This window comes from Clytia hemisphaerica, unplaced genomic scaffold (genome assembly GCF_902728285.1).
Source record: "Clytia hemisphaerica strain Z4C2 unplaced genomic scaffold, Clytia hemisphaerica genome assembly, whole genome shotgun sequence".
Lineage (NCBI taxonomy): Eukaryota > Metazoa > Cnidaria > Hydrozoa > Leptothecata > Clytiidae > Clytia > Clytia hemisphaerica.
In genome coordinates, this window is record NW_027104020.1 from 1,961,585 (window position 1) to 1,971,454 (window position 9,870).

Genomic DNA, 9,870 nt, shown 5'->3' on the forward strand with positions numbered 1-9,870 from the left:
GTATGTTGGATCGAATATATTCAGACAGAGTCTGCTAAATCGGGTGCCATGCGTGCCAGCGTGCTATGCGTGTCAGCGTGCCTACGTGCCATGCGTGTCAGCGTGCCTACGTGCCATGCGTGTCTGCATGCCAACGTGCCTTGGCGTGCCAACGTGCCAGCATGCCATCCAAATTTGGCGTGCCATTTAAATTTTACCGTGCCATCCAAATTTTGGCGTGCCATCCAAATTTTGGCGTGCCATCTGAATTTTGGCGTGCCATCCAAATTTCATCATGCTTGTCCCAATTTTTGCAAGCCATCCGAATTTTGGTGTGTCATCCGAATTTTAGCGTGCCATCCGAATTTTGGCACCCAATATGGACCCCATTGTGGATCCCAATATGGACCCCCTCAAAATTAGCGGGAAAGCATTTTCAAGGTTATTTTATGTAATGACACTTAAATTATGTAAATAATGGCATTTTTAATCACAAAATATGAGGTGTATACACCAATTCACAACAAGATGTTTTCTCATGCTCAATAGGATGCGGGCGGTGCAAATGGATAAAGATTGTCATGCAGTGAAAACATTAGATGCTCCAAGAGCAGAGGCGGTGCGACACCCCTGCATAACATGCGCCTGCATGGTAGCTAACCATAGAGTGATTTGTCGCAAATAAAAAACGGGGGTGGAAGATGTATTCGGTGCTTTGTAGATAGAGCCTTAAGTACTATGCTCCGTCTATGTTATTATCCGGAGTCAAACTTTACGGGATTTAATCATCATTTCTTAGGGTCTTGAGATTTATTTTACTGACTTATAGTTTTTGCCGAAAATAATGAAACCGTAGGAGACGTCGTGTTAGCGGGTCCGTGAATTCCAGTCTTTGTTTTTAATTTTGTGGTGCTAAGAGTTTGCGTACCATGCAACATGCAAACTTTTGCAAAAGTGAGCTCATCGAGGTCGATTTGCATGTTTCCCGGGATTTTTGAAGAAATTAGCCACTAAAGATCTAAAAGCAAGACTCGAAAAATAGGCTTGTTCTGTTTCACAACATTTTCAGTTTTAGTCAGTCTTGATTTTAGATTTTTATGTCATAAGAAACTTGTGGGTTCGACCGGTTGCTTTGGCTTGCTTTTTGCGAACAAGCATAAACAAGCAAAATAAAGTCACAGAGAAGATATGCTGGATTTTTTATTTGGAATTCTATCAGTTTCAAGAAAAATGCTATGGAGAAATAGAACAGTAAATAATCGAAACCCCAACAACAACAACCAGGACGTTGACCATCAGGAGATTTCTTTTGATAGTTACTCACTTGGCTTTGTTTTGGTTTTGGCTTATAAAATCAAAATACAACCTACTAAGGACTGATAGCTCGATATTAACAGGATATACATGAAGGGTACAAACACATCAAAGGTCATGCCAAAAAACAAGGATGTGGTTGCAGAAAACATTATTTATGTGCTGGCTTGAAAATTAATGCCAATGGATTCTTTGTTTTTGTAGAACTGAATTCTGAAATTCATAAAAAATTACATATATAAACAATGTGATCCTCAAGATTATCCCAGTCAATCAGTCTGAATGTTCCACATCATCTAGCATACTGACTGCTTAGAAACTTGACTCTGTTTTGGTTGACGTAGCTAGTTTTAAATTTGGATGTGTGTATTAATTATATTCATTTGCGTAATCATAGAACTTTGCATATAATTCAGGAGGCAGCGAGATTGAGCCTTTGGACTGATCAAATTACAACATGGGATTTACAGTCAAATGACAAACTCTTGGAATTCGAGATTGCAAAATAAATTTCAAAACAGATACAATATTTTTTTGTATCAACAAGAATTTCTATTTGGTGGGAATTTGTAATATATTTGTAGGTATATATAATGTAATAAAATGTAATTCATGGGAAAGATTTTGTAATTTCAAATATCAAAACAACAATAATTTGATAGAAGATCTTCCTCACTCTATACACACACTTTTCTTGTTATACACAGTACAGCTATAGATAAAACTCTCAAAAATTATGGCTTTGTTTTGCTCTTTTGCTGTTTGCTTTTCATTAAATATTTATATGGTTTCTGTTTTATCTTTTTATTACTATACAAAGAAAGAATGATTTTGTTTAATTACTTCATACTAGCTATAAGAATTTTGTCATGATTACGAAAGTAGCAAAATAATACTGTATTTGTGACCCTCCAAGCGATATCAAAGACACGAAATTGTTACCGGCAACGAAGCGGTAACATTATTGCCGGCAAATTGGCGTATAATTTACCGATCTTGCCGATCTGGTTTAAATCATCACCGGCAAATTACCGGCAAATTACCGCTCAATGGTAGACCGGCAATCTGCCGGCTAAATTGCCGATCTTCAGCGCGACTTCAGATTTTAGACAGCGGCAAAATATCGGCACGAGCTGATTGCGTCACTTATTTCGGCTGCCGTGAGAATAGTTTGCCTCGTTCTCACGAAAAGTAGCCATTTTAGACTTTTCAAAAAAACAACAACGCGACGATGGGGAGATGGTTTTTCATGGCTTGAATGAAACATGTCTATGTTTTTACAGTTTATTTTAGCATTCTTAATGTCTCTTACAGTATTCTAAGTAATTTTGGAAGATTCCCTCACAAGCTATCATAAGGCCTATGAGATGTATTGTGATTTGAGTTCTTCATACTGGTGGATGCAAACAAGCAAAATGAAATGAAAGCTCTAAAATATTATATACTTTTTTTGCTGCTTGTTTTTTAATTTTTGCTGGTTTTAACTTTTAACATTCATTGCTCCAAAACCCTTATACCCACTTAGAATAAGGTTCACCAAGAAAGAAAAAGAAAAAATGTTTCCACAGCAAGCTGCAAGCAAACTAATACGTGCCATTCAAACTCAAACTTTCCGTAGATTTTTTGCAAAAATTTTATAGTGTCAAAAAGTCGCCAAAAATTAACTTGCACAGTTTTTCCAGGTTTGTCTCCCAAAATCTCAAAAACCCTTAAGAAATTGAAAGAAAATATGTATATAGTCAAAGGTAAAGAAGGCATTATCTCGCAAAATTAAGTTTAAAACAAATTCTTAAATTCTGAAATAACACATTCTTGGAAATTCCTGGAAGTTCATGACAATTATAAATCTCAGATTTTTCTATCTCGGTTGAAACTGGTTGAACCAAAAATTTTATATATCGTATATATAAGGGTCCCCTTATTTTTACAGCTGGGACATAGCTGACCACTGTTTCATATTAAACTATACTAGAAAATATAGTGGACCCATTATTTTGACCGCTGGGCCCAAGCGGAACCAAAAATTTTTATATATCGTATATAAGGGTCCCCTATTTTTACAGCTGGAACATAGCTGAACCATGTTTTATATATAAAACTTTTAACTAGACAACAATAGAACTTTATAAAACCGTAACTTAAAATAAAAGTATATAAGAAGGTTTACAGTACTCTTTTGCTCATAAGCTTCAACCCAAGCCAAGAAGTATTTGTTCCTCTAAGTAACTTTTTGTGTGTGAAAAAAAATGACTTTTTTTTAGTAATGAAAACAGATGCCTGCGCATTATTTTGGTCTTCGGAGGAAAACCAACCAATTTTGCCTTCTTTCCTAGGGGAAGTTGTTTTTTAAGCTTTTCTTTTTAAGTTCTGTTGGTAAAAAACCCCCTCAAATTTTAGTATGTTCTGCTTCAACGCCTAAAGTGGGTCCAAAAAAAAAAAAATATATTTTTCATGATGTTTTCCTTTTCAGATACCAATATTTATCTACTATCAAAATTCAATCTAACACAACATCCCATATGAAGTTCCATTGACTGAAAAGAAAAACAACTTGGAAAAATCAGAATGCTACGTCAAGGAAATCAATAACAAAAAACAACATTAATGAACTTCTGAAGCAAAATAGATAAATGTAGTAAAAAGATGCTTGAAAATTAAAGTAACATAAAATTCGTCACAATGACCAATACGATTACGGTGCTACCAAATCCTCTGTTCCAGGCGTGCAAAATTGACGAATTTCCTAACGGAGAAACTTGCTCTTTGTTTTTGTGAAACCCTTGGGCGTTACAATTGTTGGTAGCTCAGATGTCACTTTCGGAGGATTACGTTTATGGAAAATTGATACTTTAACTGGTTCATCATCAAGCGATTTCAAGCAGGTTACAATACCAGGTTCCTCCTTAGTCATTCGAAAATGGTGATATTGTAAAATGTCCTTGATAGCTTGAAAGTTCAAGTCTTTCTCAAAATATGTTGTCCAATCGTATGTGACAACATTGATTTCCTTGTTGTGGTTGCCAACAAGAACGGGAAAATTGCACTTTGACTTGCTGCACAAAAAATTTTTTGGTTCCGTTTGGGCCCAGCGGTCAAAATAATGGGTCCACTATATTTTCTTGTAATAGTTTAGTTCATTTTTGATTTGTTGCTAAGCTTAAAAACACACAAAAAACGAGTCCCCTGAAGACTTAAAGGTATTTAATTTGTATTGTTCAAAATATGAAGCACACTGTTGATCAAATTTTGAGAAAACAGTTGAAATATTATTTCACACTTTACGATTGGATATGATTAAGCAAATTATCATACTAAGCTACACGTTTTTTTATGAGGAACCTTAACTTTGCTCTGAGCCTGGAGTTCCTTATTTTTACAGAGAATTTCAGCCTCAAAATTCCTTATCGAGTTGTTCCTTATTTACAAAGCTGCTAAATTTGGATTCGCAAAAATTGGATTCCTTGTCATTCTCAACCTGAGAATTCTTAACAATTCCTTATTCAGCCTCGAGTTCCTTATAAGCGTGTGTTCCTTATATAAAAGTGTGTTGTAATTATTATTTTTTTCTCATTTTGTTAAAAGACTTGTTTTGCAATGTTTTTTCAAAATATTCCTTCCATAGATTTTTACGACTTATCATTTTTGAAATCAAAGATATTTTAGGTTTATAATTTTTAAAGTTTCTGCTTGAAAACTAATAGAATTTCAACCAAGATACAGAAATCTGAGATTTATAATTGTCATTAATTTCCCAAGAATGTGTAACAGTATTTCAGAATGTAAGAATATTTGTTAACTTACTTTCACGAGATAATGCCTTCTATTTTCTTTCAATTTCTAAAGGGTTTTCAAGATTTCAGGAAAAAAAAGCTGGAAAAACTGTGGCAAGGCTAATTCAATTTTGTGAATTTCATAAGTTTGAAAGTGATTTGAATTTAATTCATGAAGGGAAACTTAAGATTATTAGAAAAGTTAAAACATGAATTTGAGAGCTTCAATGTATTGTCAGTGTATATTTGAATGGAAATGAACAATCAAAATATCTTGCTCGTCTAAAAGAATATGAGGCTGACATGCCTGAAAAGAACATCCAGAATTTGTCTGTAACAGGGGGCGGACGACACAGGATTTCCAAGGGCAAAAGTTTTCACCAAAATTAGAAATTTCCAAAGTGAGTGAAGAAAATGTATGAATTTCCAAGGTATTTGAATTAAAAAAGGCAAAAAGAGTGGATTTCCGATGCATTTTGCAAAATTACATGGATTTTTATCGTAATTTCCGACCACCACTGGAAAAGAAAATCATTTCCAAGGCTAGAAAAAATTTAAAAATGCACGTCGTCCGACGGGGGGGGTAACAAAAATTTTCTTGAATGGCCCAAATAGTAAGTATGATTTCAAAAAAGATGTACGTCATCCAATAGGGGTGACAAAAATTTTCTGGAATGGCCCATTGTACCATTATGATATCCTCAAAATAAAACTATTTAAGGCCTGAAAAAACATTTGCACTGATATTCGATATTGGGCCATTTCAGTCGGACGACATGTATTTTTGAATTTTTTCTTAGCCTCAGAAATAATTTCTCTTTTCCAGTGGTGGTCGGTACGGTAAAAATCCATGTACTTTTGCCGGATATTCCACTCTTTTCTAAGGGAGCAAAAAGCTCCAGTTGTATAATCAAGACCTGAAAAATTGCTTAATGTTTTGTATTTACAGTATATATTCAAGCACCAAAAAATCTATACTTTCATAAAATTATCTCATTGTTAAGCTGTCTAAGCCCACCCAATCACATAAAAAAATGCAGTAAGGGGAAGATTACAAATTTTCCTGTGTGGAGGTCCAAGTCAAGCTACATACCTCCTTTGATTCTGCTTCCCTCAAGTTCAGAAAATTGATAGATTCGCTGTCAAGAAAGCTCTGAGCAAAGTTGTGGAAGGTGTGTGTCTATCTGTTCAAGAAGTTTGAGTTTTTCCTTTCTGTTCACAATTTTGTTGATTTGACATGTTTCTTCTCTCCAGTTGAAGTGGTAAAGAAAGGTTCTGATCCGAGAGAAGCCTCGTGTATTACAAAAATACTTCACAGAACAGCCGGAATTATAAGAATTCCCAAGCAACTTTCGTTCCGTGATCTACCATATATTGATTACGTAATGTTAGAATGTTTTTATTCTTCGTCTACCGGCATCCATAAGGCCGGCAAATTGTCGGCAAATTACCGGTATCAAACACCCTTCTAAAAATAGACGTCACGGCTGGTAACCGGAAAGTTCCCGCCTATAGGTTTAAGAAAGAAAAAATTGCTTGATTTCGTGAACCGATAAATTGCCGGCTTAATTCTATGAGTGAGCGGACGATTATCGACTATTGCCGGCAAATTGGCGGATCATTTTCCGATGTTTGCCGGAAAGATTTTTATGTACTTAAAATCGCTTGGAGGATCACATTTTATCTATTACTTTTTTATAAGAACATTTCGAGGTTTTAAAAGATTGAAAGATTAGGAGAAGCCAAACCCCAATGAAAATTAATGATTTTTGTGAGAAAAAAGATTCACTTTTCATGCTAATTCCGAGTAAAATTTTGATGTAAACCTGATAAAAGGTTGCCGTTTTAGGCAATCTAGAAGAGCCTATTTTCAAAAATTTTCTGGCCCGTCGGCCCCAACCATGGTGGGGCCTCCTTAGATACTATAAAGAGCAAATTTAGTTTTTGCATGGTACCCTCCAAATCCTACATCCGCCCCTGAAGAGAGCTGTTTTAGAGATATGAAAATAGTAGTACTTTTATTATTATTTTATTATTTTCATTTTTATATGAACAGAGCATTACATAACTTTAAAAGTTTTGAAGGAGATACACGTGTTTCTTCCACGCAAAAGGCAGTAATGTCTGTCATTTTCTTGACAAAGTGACACTTTTTGACAAAATTATTGACATGGCAATTAAGTGGGATACCTGCAAGCTTTATTACACCAAATATTTCAATTGTACCCTACCGGATGAGATGCCTTTGATATTAGATAGATAAATATTATAAAGGATGGCACGCCGAAATTCAGATGGCACGCCAAAATTTGGATGGCACGCCAAATTTGGATGGCACGCCAAATTTGGATGGCATGCTGGCACGCGTGGCACGTGCTTTAGCAGACTTGTTCAGACAGTATACACTTAAAATCGTATGTCAAGATTACAGGATTTCGAGTAATACGGGCCGATTTTACTTTCGTTTTCAGTGGTTTCATTTTTGATTTCAAGCCAACATCTTAGCAACGGGGTGCTCACCCATAGTTACGGGGGAAAATTTTCCAAATCCCCCATTTCAATTTAAAAAAAAAATGAAAATTTTCTGTTTCACTTTTTTGCACCAATTCTTCAAAATAAAAATATCTAAGATTTTAAAAAAGTTCTTCTTTTATTCAATGATTTTTTACGGCACTTTTTTGTTGACAATCTAACTCTCGAAACAAATTCCCACTTTTTTCAGTAAATTGGGCCATTCCAGAATTTGTCTGTAACAGGGGGCGGATGACACAGGATTTCCGAGGGCAAAAGTTTTCACCAAAATTTGAAATTTCCAAGGCAAGAGAAGAAAATGTATGAATTTCCAAGGCAATTGAATTAAAAAAGGCAAAAAAGAGTGGAATTTCCGATGCATTTTGCAAAAGTACATGGATTTTTATCGAATTTCCGACCACCACTGGAAAAGAAAAATTATTTCCGAGGCTAGAGAAAATTAAAAAATGCACGTCGTCCGACAGGGGGTAACAAAAATTTTCTGGAATGGCCCATTGAAGATGAGAATAGAAAAAACCTAAGCCACGGATCACGCACGCACCACGGATTGAAACAAATATATGAAGGGTGGGATTTTACAGCCGCCCGTCGTGCAAGGCACTGAGAGGCCATGGGTGCCTAAAAGAAGGGCCGTTTGAAATGCAGCAACCTCATTGGGCCGATGAAATTTATATATGAGTTTACCGTCGGCCGCCCGCATCTCTAAAAAGCACCCGCATGAAAATTTCATTATTTTCAAAATTCATAAATTTTTCATTATTTCCATATTTCTTTACAACTACAACTTCTATCTTTGTTAAAATCGTCTCTACGCATGTTTACACGGGTAAACAAAGAAGATTTATTACAGAAAATGCTGCCGCCCTCAATCCTACAACTGCAGTGGGCGTCCCGCCCATATATCTGCCAAACCGCCCTGACCGCCATTTTAGTTTTTTGCAAAATCTAGCGCCACTGTAGCAATCGATCTTTATTTTTTGTTCGCAAAAGATGCGAAGGGTTGAAGCGAAGCAAAATTTTTATTTTGAGAGAGCATGATTGGCAGAAATGGTGGATAAGGTGCTGTTGGGAAAATAATGAATAATGAATAATGAAATCATGCCGCATCTATTTTTGGGTAAGTTCACGACGGTAAACTCATATGTAAATTTCATCGGCCTTGGAGGAAATTTGATAAACATCTGCGAAGGAGCGCCGGGAAGCAATCAGTAGAAGAGACCACTTTTGTTTTTGTTGCAGGTTTAGGGGCGGGTCACTAGTGTCACAAATATTACTTCTCACCATGTTTCTGTTTGATCGCTTCCTTTATTTTGAAAACCAAAACAACACAAACGGCCCGATGTTTATGTATGTTTAGATATGTCTTTTCTTTGTTTGACGGCCCTAAAAACGACCCTCGACATGGCCCGAGAATTCTCGGGCCAAAACTTTTATTGGAATTCGCGTAAAGCCCGAGTATGGCCCGAGCTGACCCGAGAATTCGGGCCGTGTTCGGGCCACACGCGGGCCAATTTTTGGAAAACATGATTTAAACAGGCGTGTAATTTCAGGACTGAATTTTTTTAACATTTTCTTTGAGAAAAAACTTGGTTTTCTTAATTCTATTTTAAATATGAATGTTGTAAATTCATATAAATATTAAATGTCTTATTTGGTATGAAAACATAGTTTATAATATACTTAGGGTGGAAATATTGCTGTAGTAAACTGGTCTGGTTTTTTAAACTGAAGGCGTGTCCACGCATTGAGTTTAAAAGGCCGAAGGGCTAGAGTTCAATCTCTAACCTTTCTCAGGCAGAAAAAGTGAGCCTTAAAAAAAATGTGCCGCATTTTTGACGACATTGAATCTAGCAATTCCTTTGTTTATGATTGATATTTTTTTCGAAATTTAGCGGTAAATTTTAGTTTCAATCTGTCATCATTTGTGTAAAAACCAGGCGAGCCGCTCAAGGCCGCGCAACTTTGGTAGGATTTGTTGGCTTCAAATCCTACCAAAGAGATTGACTTCTAGCCCTTCGGGCTTATACTTCATTGTGTCCACGGGAAGCTCGTAAAGTTTTTTTGAGCGATATAAACAAAACAGACAAATCTTATTTTGTACTATTTTGTTTGACTGGACATGCTGAATCAATTTAAATATGGAATCTCCTGACATGGCCCGAACATGGCCCGAATGACTCGGGTCATGTTCGGGCCAAAAGAATTGATAGGGTCTCTCGGCCCGAACATGGCCCGAAGAGGCCCGAGAATTCTCGGGCCATGTCGAGGGTGTCGT